This window comes from Haemaphysalis longicornis, unplaced genomic scaffold (assembly GCF_048455015.1).
Source record: "Haemaphysalis longicornis isolate Haplotype H1 unplaced genomic scaffold, Haemaphysalis longicornis Haplotype H1 scaffold_6, whole genome shotgun sequence".
In the NCBI taxonomy this organism is placed as follows: domain Eukaryota; kingdom Metazoa; phylum Arthropoda; class Arachnida; order Ixodida; family Ixodidae; genus Haemaphysalis; species Haemaphysalis longicornis.
This window is the reverse complement of record NW_027526407.1, coordinates 149064689-149076790: the sequence shown is the minus strand read 5'-3', so window position 1 is coordinate 149076790 and position 12102 is coordinate 149064689.

Genomic DNA, 12102 nt, shown 5'->3' with positions numbered 1-12102 from the left:
TGGAAAGGAATGCTAACTAATTGGGGTGCAGACAGGGGATTTAGATGGTTTGTTTTGCTTGCCGTATGTGTGTGCTGAATGTGGTATTCTGTAAAACTGTGCGGAAAAATGCGATGATGTTTGATGGTATACCAAGAAGAATTAAACTAAGGCTTGAGGCTTTCGCTGCATAAGTAATGCATGTATGAATAAAAAGTAACGCAATCGAGCCACAGAAACGATAGAAACATGTATTTTCGCATACACAGACACTGTACATTTTCCAAAAAGAGCACGTGTTCAAGGGTAACCAGACGGACAAGCTGGCACCTAAATCCGCCTGTGTTGTTCGCAGGCCGCCCTACATGCGCGGGGACAGCGACCTTCTATTTCAGGGCTATCTTTACGGTGAATACATAAATTCAAAGCGGTTTTGTACAATCCAAAAATGCAGGAAGGGGCCTTGAAAGAAAAATAGTAATATACATAGATGACAGACAAGCCGAAAGCCACATTGTAATTCCGCCTCTGGTAATATAGGCAGAAGTCATTAAAAGAGACATGCGAGTTGAGAAGATAATCACAAACATGACGGATATTTTATTCTCTTTTATATGCAATGTTATCATCTTACAATTTTCCAAGCATAAGAGATTAGCAGGAGGCGTCCAAAATTTTCACGAGGAAAATTTGCACTTTTTTTGTAATGTCTCATGGTTGTTCTATAGGGACCTCGGTGGACTCGAAATGGGAAAGTTTAGCTAATAAATATCTCAGTATTCATAGCGCTCGATATCTTGTTCGGGATCTCTTCCCAAGAAATGCAGTTCTATGCAGGGTCTACTGATCTTCCTCGCTCAAATACGTTTTTGTGAAGGCTTTGACTAGGCAAACTCTAAATTCGTCAAAAAGGCTGCAAATGAAAGCTTTTAAACATGTTTTAGCTTTAGGGAGATTGCCAAAAATACATCGCCTTTAATGCTTTGTTTCCAGGTGAATAACCCGTGGCAGTTTGCTTACTTCACGAGGCGCAAACGCAACGCCTGTATTTAAAATGGCTATTGACCGAAGAAAAGTATAGCTGTTTTTTCACTCCTAGTGGAATGAATGAGACAATTTAAGCTTTTTTTGAGACCGATCCACGCGACGCTATCTTAAACAGTACATCATTACCAGGCGCTTTGGTGATCATTGAAGTGAACCTTCTCAAATATACACATATCTATAAGTATTATTATGGTGTTGCTTTATTTAAAGCTGTATGTAGTGACTCTCGGCTTTAGATGCGGAGCGGTAAACCTGGCATTTTTGTCGTGCTTCCTTATTATCACATTTTCTTATTGAACGAAATTAGCAAATCACAAAGAGAAGCACATGCTTGCAGTTGGATTGACTTCTCTTAAGTGTTTCGTTCGAACATGCCCATATGAAAATTTTTCGGCCGTGAATAGAAATCTACCAAGCGACCAACTATGCACTCTGACAGAAAGACCATCAGAGAACATACCAACAGCATGAAGTACTGATTTAAAAACGAGAGAAGGTCGACGTTTCCTGCACTGACAGATGCCGACTCGGCGTGTGTGCAATTTCGTCGCACTTCAGTGTCCAGGGATGTCTCGGTGACGCGCCGCATTATTTTCCTCAAGGCAGGCTCCAAAGGAAGGCCGTGGCGTAGCGGTATGCCGACAATTTCGAGACCCACGTTCTCGCCGAACGGTTGCGCCTCAGGGTTCCACTCGCGGTCGAGGCATTCCGGCATGCGTATCGTGAAGCAGACACGGTCGCTTCTTGAACCACACTGCCTCAGGCACTCGAACCTCGATTGCATGGATGTAAATTCGCTGTTACCGGTGCGTTTCGCTGCTTGCTGGATCTTTTTCATTAGAGAGCTCGAGCCGCCTAAGGTGGTGGCTAGCGACTGAGTCGCGTAGAAGGTCGTGCAAACTGCCACTGCTTGGTCATCGAGAGCGCGCTCCAGCTCGTCCAGCGTGTCCATGTGGTCGGCCGGACGCGTGACCGTGATCCATGCGGTGAGCTCGCCTCGGATGTATACGGATAGCGGGAATATACCGAGCAGCACGAGAAGGTACAGCAGTCGACGACAGTCTGCGTTACCATGGTGACCTGGGAGAGGCGAGGATTGCCCTAACAACGATGACAGAAGGAAGAGCACCTCGATGGCTGAATGCCGCAACAACGTAGCCAGCACCGGCCGGCCAGTGTTCAGGCAGCCCAGGAGGACGGCGCAGGACAGAAGGGAGCAGAGTGTCAACACTAATCCTGGCCGTGAGTTTGAGAGAACTCCCAAGAGCGAAATCACACGCGTTCCGTTAGCGCGGGCGTAAAATGTTTCGTACTTCATTTCGACAGCTGCGAAACTGCCCGAGCAAAGTGGGTTAGCCGTTAAGGTCCAGTGCATGGCGATTATGTCGATTCGACTGTCCACCAAGTCGTTGCACGCTTCAAATGGCCAAAATGTTTGCACTAAATTTAAGGAAACATTCTTCAGCAGCAAAAGCCTAATTAGGAAATCAAACTTAGGATTCTCGCAGGAGCTTGAGTTGTCACCGTGTTGAACGCAACCTAATCTTAAGGATTCTCCTGAAAGTGTCGACGTTGTCTTCTCGTTGAGTGAAATAGTCACGCTCGTCTCATTACTCGCGATTCGAAAATTATAGCTGGAGCTATTGAGAAGCTTATGGTGAAATTGTTTGCTGCCCGAATCACGCATCCGAAGGATCGACACCGGGGGATAGAGGCTGGCATCATGCAACAATTGTGTTTGGACTTCTTCGTGCTCCTCTATGAGCAACCAGTGTACGTCACGGTAGTGTGAAACTTTGGATCGTATCTCCTGGAGTGAAAAGTTCCTTGCTGACACAGGGCTGGGGACCATAGCAATAACTGGCCTTCTTGCCATCGTGAGATTGTAGAGATACTTACGAAGGGGAGCGCTGGCAAACTGCCACGCTGTTCTCGCTCCTAGTTTATGAAGCAATCGGTTATCGCGTTGGTTCCAATCGGCCTTGAAGGTCATTACAATATCTGCGTTTTCCGGAAATATAAATCTGACGGGACGGTCTTCTCTGTGGAAAGATTTACACTGAGTCATGAAAACCGTGAGCGTAATCAATAAAGTCTGGGCGTTTGTCATCGTGGCAAACAACTGTTGAGGCCAAGACCGATCTCAAAGACCAAAGAGATACAAGACCAAACTAAGCTTTCCGGGAAAAGAATCTGTACTGTGGTCGTAGCCTTTCGTTCGTACAGCTTACTCCGCGGTACAGCTACCAGATTACGTTGAACCCCTCATTGTCCGTGACACCTCTTTCCTCTCTTGTGCTCACTGGGTGTAGGCTATGTGCAGCTCTGACCTGGCCACAGAAGTGATGGTCACAGCCAGAGCCGCGGACATGGCGCTGGGCCCTTTGGGCCTGCTGAACCCCCTTACACTGATCCTGATGTTAAAATAAATTTGTACTACCTACCTACCAACAAGACCCAAAGCGGCTAATTTTAGTAGACTCTACAAGTCGACAACTGACGAACCTCAACCCAGAGTGAATCCCGTTTTTTCTATTGAAAAAAACGTTAGGTGCTGAAAAGTACTTTTTACAGCGTTAGGATGAAATAAACCCACCGTTGCTGATGGAGGAATTGGACTGGGCACCGATGTTGTACAAACCGGCCACTCAACTGCGTCTATAAATGCTTCCGCCCCTTTTCAGCTTAGCCAGAAGCAGGAAAGGCGACCTTGGGAGCCTTGAAAGGTAAGATGGAATCACCTATCTGTAGCGACGGTTCTCACCGAACGGAGGGAGCTTTGACGCCTCTGGCGAGAAGGCATCAACACGCAAGTTGCGTGTGCTACGGGGAGCTATCTTCTGTCTGCCCCTGACACAATTCCATTTGCATATTAAGAAGCCGTTCGCGTGTCAGAAAGCGACCCGATGGATCATGAAGCGTGACCAGTGACTCCTGACCAGAAGTACACGCAAGAAATTCAACACCTAGTTTGAGCATGTGCTGCTTTTTGAGAAATTGGAACCATGATAAATAGGTCCGCCCGGGTACCGGAAGATGCCAGATTATTGTTTTTTGCTCTTTTGTGCCTGCGAGAAAAATTGGCATTTTTCATCTTCAATTTCCTCACTAGCTCACCACAAAAAGCATTGTTATCACTCGCCATACTGCGCACTCTGAGACTTGTGTAGTGCTTCTTTCCGTGTGGTATATCGCAGTTTACAGACGCTATTGAATGAGATACGTGCATAGTCTGCCGACAAAAGTTCGACGAGCATATTTATTACATGACCTCAGAGTTTCGCCTTCAGTTTCGTTTAGCCCCTGATATTTGTTTCTTTAGTCTTCAGTTAATGCCACTTTGATGTCCTTACATCAAATAATTTCACGATGTTATCTGGTGCGATATACGGCTATATTGTATAATACGTAATGTAATATAATTTAGAGTATCTTATGCATATGTTTACGCTTTCGGAGTTTTAAATAGACTGTTCCTTGAGTTTTAAATAGACACGGTACCTGAGAGTTATCTCTTTCCATTACAGTGTTATTCACCTTTTCGGGTTTTATAGCGTAAGGTCTTGGTATTGTAATATTTTTCCCAGTTCCAGCATTCACAGACATTTGAAAAACCTCGCCAAGCGTGAACAGATTTCTTTTGGCTCCAAGTTAGATCCAAGGAAGCCCCTCACGAGGGTATGGCGTCTAGTTCGTGGTCTTCGTGCATAACGGGCTAAGTTACACTCCTTCAACTCAATTTCCTTGTGGATAAAGATTACTGACCTAGATGTAGCCGAAGCCTTCTGCCCAAACAATCACCGCCGCGTAAGGGTCACTTCCTGGAAGCACCGTCATCATCATCATCATCATCACCAGCCTATCTACGCCCACTGCAGGGCAAAGGCCTCTCCCATTATTCTCCAATTATCTCGGTCCTATGCCAACTGTGACCAATTTATCCCCGCAAACTTCTTGATCTCATCTGCCCAAATAACTTTCTGCCGCTCCCTGCAACGCTTGCCTTCCCTAGGGATCCACTCTGTTACCCTTAATGACCAGCGGTTATCTTGCCTTCGCATTACATGCCCTGCCCACGTCCATTTCTTCTTCTTAATTTCTACTAATATGTCTTTAACACCAGTTTGCTCCCTGACCCACTCCGCTCTCTTCTTGTCCCTTAATGTTACACCTATCATTTTCCGCTCCATTGCCCGCTGAGTCGTTTTCACTTTAAGTTGAACCCTCTTAGTGAGCCTCCAAGTTTCTGCCCCGTAGGTGAGTACCGGTGAAATACAGCTGTCATACACTTTCTTCTGCAGGGACAATGGTAGGCTCCCAGTCAATATCTGTGAATGCCGGCGGAATGCATTCGACCCCATTTTTATCCTTCTAATTATCTCTGCCTCAGAATACCCTACACCCGAACCATTGCCACCTTTCATTATCTATTCATTATCTGAGAATGTCTGCCATATGCACCCCACCCCATTCTGATCCTTCTAATTATCTCTGCCTCATGGTTGGGATCTGGGGTCACAACTTGGCCTAAGTAGATATATTCGCTTACCACTTCTACTGCCTCGCCACCTATCTGAAACTGCTGTGCTGTCCCGATGTTATTGATCATTACTTTAGTTTTCTGCATATTAATTTTCAGGCCCACGGTTCTACTCTGTTCGCCCAGTGCGGAAAGCATGCTTTGCAATTCGTCCCCCGAGTTACTTAGCAAGGCAACGTCATCAGCAAATCTGAGGTTACTGAGGTATTTTCCATTAACCCTTACTCCCACCTGTTCCCAATCCAACGTTCTGGATACTTCTTGTGAGGATGTCGTGAATAACATTGGAGAGATTGTGTCTCTGTGTCTGACATCCTTCCTTATAGGTATTTTACTGCTCACCCTATGGAGGATGATGGTAGCTGTAGACCCATTGTAGATATCCTCTAGTATTCTTACATAATGCTAATCTACCCCCTGGTTCCGTAATGCCTGAATGACTGCTAGGGTTTCGACCGAGTCAAATGCTTTCTCATAATCTATGAAGTCTATATATAGGGGTTCGGTATACTCAGCGCACTTTTCTATCACCTGATTGATCGTGTGAATATGGTCCATTGTTGAATAACCTTTACGGAACCCTGCTTGTTCTTTAGGTTGAGTGAAATCTAAGGTCGCAGAGATTCGGTTAGCGATTACCTTGGTAAATACCTTGTAGACGACTGACAGTAGGCTGATCAGTCGTCTACAAGGTATTTACCAAGGTAATCGCTAACCGAATCTCTGCACCGTAGGTGCAATAAATCCTCCATCATCGAACACATCCCACCTGAAATCACTATTTTCAACTGTGTAGCTCCAGGCCACGGTGGTCTCAGTTAAGAAAGCTTCTTCTCCAGGTTCTGACGGCATTAGCTACGTGGTTCTGAACGTTCTACGTGCTAACGCGAAGCAGTGGCTTCTCGTTGTGTTCAGCCACTCTTCGGTAACCGGCCACCTTGAACCCGAGTTGAAGCGCTCCCGTATAGTACCAACCTTCAAACCTGGCCACGTGCCCACGCCTTTAACTCATATCGATGAATTGTGCTCCTGAGCTGCATCGGTAAACTAATGGAGAAAATGGTACTTCAGTGCTTGTAATGGGATCTCATTAAAAGAGGTATATATCCATCGCAATGTAAGGCTCCCGCAATGGCCGTAGCAGCATTGATTACGTGATTGCATTTGCAACAGATTTGATGCAGGCAAAGGCTCGACGGCAATTAACCATCGCAGTCTCCATTAACACAAATCGGCTTATGACTGTGTGCCCAATGGAGCTATCTGCACAGCAATGAGGGCTGCGTGTATTGCGGGAGACATGTACGACTGGATCACTAAAAACCTCTCCAGCAGAAGCACCTACATGCACGTAGCTGACGGTGACACATCATCACAGAATGTAACCCCCGGTGTTCCCCATACCGCCGTCCTGAGCGCTACTCTTTTTAACCTTTCCCTGGTCGGTCTTGAGAGATATGTGCCGCAATCGGTGAAAATCTGAATGTGCGCCGACGATGTAGTCTTTTGGTTCTCAGGCCACAACCGACGTGCGATTTGTTCAAGACTTCAACGTGCCATTAACTCGGTGTCAAATGTCCTCGCGATATGCGACTTTGAGATACCACCTAAAAACTGCGCCGCAGTGCCCTTCACTAAGCGGGATGTATCCAAGTACCATTTAACGGCCGCTGGAGTACAAATGCCATACGTCGATCACCACGTGTTCTTATCGTGTTACTTTTGACCACCGTCTGACGTGTACACCACGCGTTTGCGTCTTAAAAACAAAGCTCACAACATTTGCGCGCCTTATTGGAATGCTGTCTAACAGCGCTGGTGGATGTTGTGTCAGCTCTCTTTTAACGCTATATGGCGCTCTCTGTGAAGGCCTCTTCTACAGCCAGCCTGCCAGAACTGATCCCACTCCCCAAGGGAAATGTAGAGGGCCAGAAGGCCTACACCCCATAATACTACGAATCTGTCTTGGGGATCCGATGATCACATCTACTATGGGAACCTTTACAGAAAGTACACGTCTTCCGGTTGCTATTCTACAGGCACTTGAGCTATGTCGAGCGCAACGTCGCATTGTCACTAGACAGTGTGGGCATCCACTAGCAGCGGTCTATGTGTCCAGGGCGCAGGAGATCCTACCTTCACATTACCAGGCTCCAGCATCGTTTCTTCACCCACAGAGGCTGTTTCCTCCCTTGAAAATAACAACCACTGTCCCTGGCTTCAAGTGAAGGGCTCACATAATGGCCCCAGCTTTAAAATGTTTTGCCTTCTAGCTCATTAATACGAACTATAGAGCCCATACACATGTGTACAAGGATGGCTTAGTGACTGCTTCGTCTTCGACTATTGGGATTTGGATTCTTTCGTCGCGAACCACTATTGGCGCCCCATTTAGCCACAAGAAGTCAAAGATGGCTACCAAGCTTGCTGGGCTGCGCTCTGCCTTTTACTACATCTTAAAGCAGCCACCCACTAAGTGGGGTTTTTTCACTGATTTCCGGCACACTTCAGTGCATTTGGCATAACAACTGAAAGATGAGATGACATGGGTGATACATTATCTGCCCCTTCAGCAACACAACAGCGGCACAGCGTAGAACTGCAACGACTTCCTGGCCACCGCGAAGTCGCCGCAAACGCCGCAGATGATAATGCAGCCTCATCGAACCACAACCTCTCGGTTCCACCGCTGCCCATTCCTTTTACAAGGAAGGATGCGGCAACCCTCGCATCCTAGATTGCCCTGAGAACACGGCCGTGAATTTGGACAAAAAATACTTCAGTACGTGTCTATGCACCTCATTAACCATAAGGACAGCTTTAAGATGCCGGCTGGGCTCAGCAGGCTTGAGGAATCGGTATTGCACCAACTACGTCCAAAGGTGGCATACACACGACATTTCTTCTGTAAAATTCAGAAGGACCCTTCACTACTCCTGCCCAACATGCCATGTAACAGAAGGTATCAAACATATCATCTCAATCTGTCCAAACTTTGCAGTTCCAAAGCAGACTCCCTTAACATCCTTGTGTATGCCACACCAGGTAGGCATCGGAGTGAGGGCAGTTTGGGGCCCTTCGCCGGGCACACGCCAGGAAGTGCGGGCTACCAAAGCTTTGTTAGTGTTCTTGCGTAGAACTGGCTTGGAGCAAATGCTGCTATTAAATTCACTGCCAAACTCTGTGGATGTGATTTAAAATTTGTGCGCATCACCTCAGTTTTTCCCTTTTTATTTGACTAACCCTCCGGGTTTGGTTTCCTTATATGGAGTACCAAGCTAAGCGAAATGACACGGCTAACCTCACTTCTACCATTAAATGCATTATCTCTCTCTCTCTCTCTCTCTCTCTCTCTCTCTCTACTCATTTTTCTACAGTTCAGCACTAAACATTACCATCTGCTTCTAACGACATGTAAGATTACATGTTTTTTTGACCACAGAAACCATTTTAGCAGCAGAGCGACTTGAGCTTGAGCTTGCTCGGGTGGCGTTCAAAAAATGTGCTCGCGAAAAAATGACAAAAAATACCGAGTGTACGCAAGCGTGCGCCATCGTGTAAGCGTACACTCGGTAGGCGATAACCTCGGGAAGCATCCTACTCCACTGTGGAGACAGAGGCGTTGGCGTTAGTGTGAGGGATTAAGAAACTCCCTATATACCTATGTTGGAAGCAGTTCATCGTGCACAGAGACCACTAACTATTCGCGCACATACACTCGGCGAGACACATTAACAGCCACTTGCTTCGCTGGAGCCTCACAATAATGGAGTATGACTCTATACTAGAGTAGGTGAAGGGTAGCGACAACCTAGTTGCACATTATCTCAGTCGTATCTCCGCGGAGTAAGCATGGTGTTTCTTTTGTTGGTTCCCCTGCCCTTTTGTTTTAGGCTGTTTACAGAGACTGGCAAGAATTGTGAACAGTATACCCGAGTCGCGGTGCTATATACTGTGAAACTACAAAAAATTACACCATCTTCCCGTGGGGAACCCTGATGAAGATGTGTGTTTCCATTGTGTTGCCGTTATGTTGAGTGATCTGGTTTTTACTAGCGCCAGAGGGAATTCCGCGTCCGGGTCCACACCGGTGGCAAAGGCACGCAAGTGCTGTTGTGTTACGGTGAGTAGGCGGTGGTTCTCGAGGCGCCTAAACTCGTCCATCATGTTCTTGTCGATGTTGTCTCTGTGGTAGAATCGGTAGTCTCCGTCAGCTTGGGTGAAGTAAAGGTTGTTGACATTGGTGCACCGGCTGAGAGCAATCTACACGCCCTCCTCTTCTCAGCCTTGTCTTCTCCTTCTTCTTCTTCGGCGGTTCCCCTACGGGAAGATGACGACGGTGGTTGAACGCGAACCTATCTCGTGATGGATTCTTTTTTTGGCCAATCCCTAGGGGCATCCTGCCACAATCAGCATCAGAGGCCATGCGGACGGGGCTGGTTCAGCTGCAAGGCGCGTGGCGCCTCCCGCCTCAGCTTTCCCACGGGAAATTCAGCCACCCCCTCTAAAGTTTTCAGTTCGTCGTTTCCGTTGACGTTCAGCTTCGCGTGCCTTCGTTGTATCAGTAGCTTCTTGACGTAGTTTGAATGAGTCGAGGACATGAGGCGCGTTCGTAGCACTTATTCCTGTCCCGGATTTGTAGCGTAGTGGAAGAGAACCGCGTACCTCCCGTTGCGGCCAGAGAGTCGTGGGATCGAAACCGGGCGCCGCTAACTATTTCTTTTTTTTATAATGTAGTATGGGGGAGGTGTCGGTGTAAGGAGGAGAGTTGCGCATGCGCAGTGAGCGTGTGGACGGCGCCGCCATCAACGACGCAGGACAAGGTGAGCCTAAGAAATGCTCCGCATTTAAAACTTGCTTCAGTGCCATATCTCTCATCGCGCCCCGTGCGACAATTATGCCCAGTTTTGTTTGCCCCAAACAAACCACTCGAGCAGGGCGGGGAATGGGATACCCAGCATCCTCGCTCCGCGCAATGCACTAGCAGACGGTAGTGAAACATCGTAGATCCAAGAGGAAGAAGCAAAGACGATTCTGGCAAGCACGCGGTGCGTGGGTAGTATAGAAAAGGAAGGCGGGCCAACGGACCTAGTGGCGGACGGAAGTCCAAAGAGGGAGAGGTGGAATCGCGACCAGCTCACGTGCCCTGACCGGGCGGCTGGGTGGTTGCGTTCGAGGACCGGGTGCCGTTCCAGGACCTTTTCCGCAGGACCCGCCGCTGCCACCCGAGTACTTGTTTCCCGAGGCCCTTGTACCCTAGGCGTGTTCCGAGCCTCTGTTTCGGGTCGAGACGTAGGCCGGCGAGGCTCTAGCGCGCGCTGCGGCTATTCCAAGCTACTGCCCCCACAGTTCGAGCTACCTAATGGCTTGAGTGTCGGCGCGTTCTAATGCGGAAGAAATCGGAAGAAATGCGGAAGAAATCTTCCCCACAGAAGATTTCTGGAATGGGTTGGATTAGGTTTCATGTAGATTGTGCTCAGTGTCGTTGGGCTGGGTTAGGTTAGATTTGTTGCAGTTGGCCTGGATTATGGTAGTTTATGATACGTTTGGTTAGGCTACGTTAGGTTAGGTGAGATTAGGTTATATTGGGTTACATTTGGAGGTATTCAGCGAATTTTAGGCTATGCAGATTTCTAAGGAAACTGCCGTTACAATTTTGCGGAGGTCGTCCTCACGGTTGCCGTGAGATTAGACGCAGCCTATGCCTATAGTACTGTCGGACGGCACTCAAAACACAGCGTGAAAAATAATGGCCAAAAAGCTCCGTCGCATGCCCCCGCGCGAGGGACACGAGTAAATGCAGAGCATTGGGGGTGGTCACGTGGCGTAGGTTGTGGTAGTTGGCGGTGGTAGTTGTAGTTGTTGTTCTCGTAGGGGTTGGGTAGTTGGGCTGCGAGACGAGAGAGAGAGAGAGAGAGACGAGAGACGTAAGTACGTAACGTGTTATTTATTGCCATCGTTTGCACCCCACCCTCTCTGCGGGGAATCGGTTGGATCTTTATTATTATTCTTTTCTTTGTTTTCGTTTCTTTTTTATTATCTCTCTCGGGAGGGCAGTGCGCCGTCGTCGAAGTTCATAGGCGATGGAAGCAACACCTTGAACCAGTACCGCGACGCGAGCCAACGTCAGCGTTGCAGTACCAGTTCAAGACATCGTGCCATCCTCTTCATCGACGGCGGCAGAAGACAAGACGGCGCGCTGCCGACGCCGAACGCAAGCGTCTGAAGCGCGCTGCCGACGCTGAACTTCGTGCACGACAAGCCGCGGCCAAACGTCAACGTCGGGCCGCGGATTCTTCGCTCGGGCAACGAGTATATTCGTAGCGCGCGCAGTAGAGGGAGAGGAGGTAGCACCTGCTGCTGCAACGCCTCTTTCATCGCCGGAGCACGCGCATGCGCGCCCGCACCTGTTGTTGAGAGCGAGGAGGAGCGGGGGAGGGGCGCACGTGCTGGCTGGCTGCGGACGCCGATCTCCAACGGACGGGTGACATTGTGAGTTAAAGAAATGCTCTGCATTTAAAATAGGGTTTACTTGT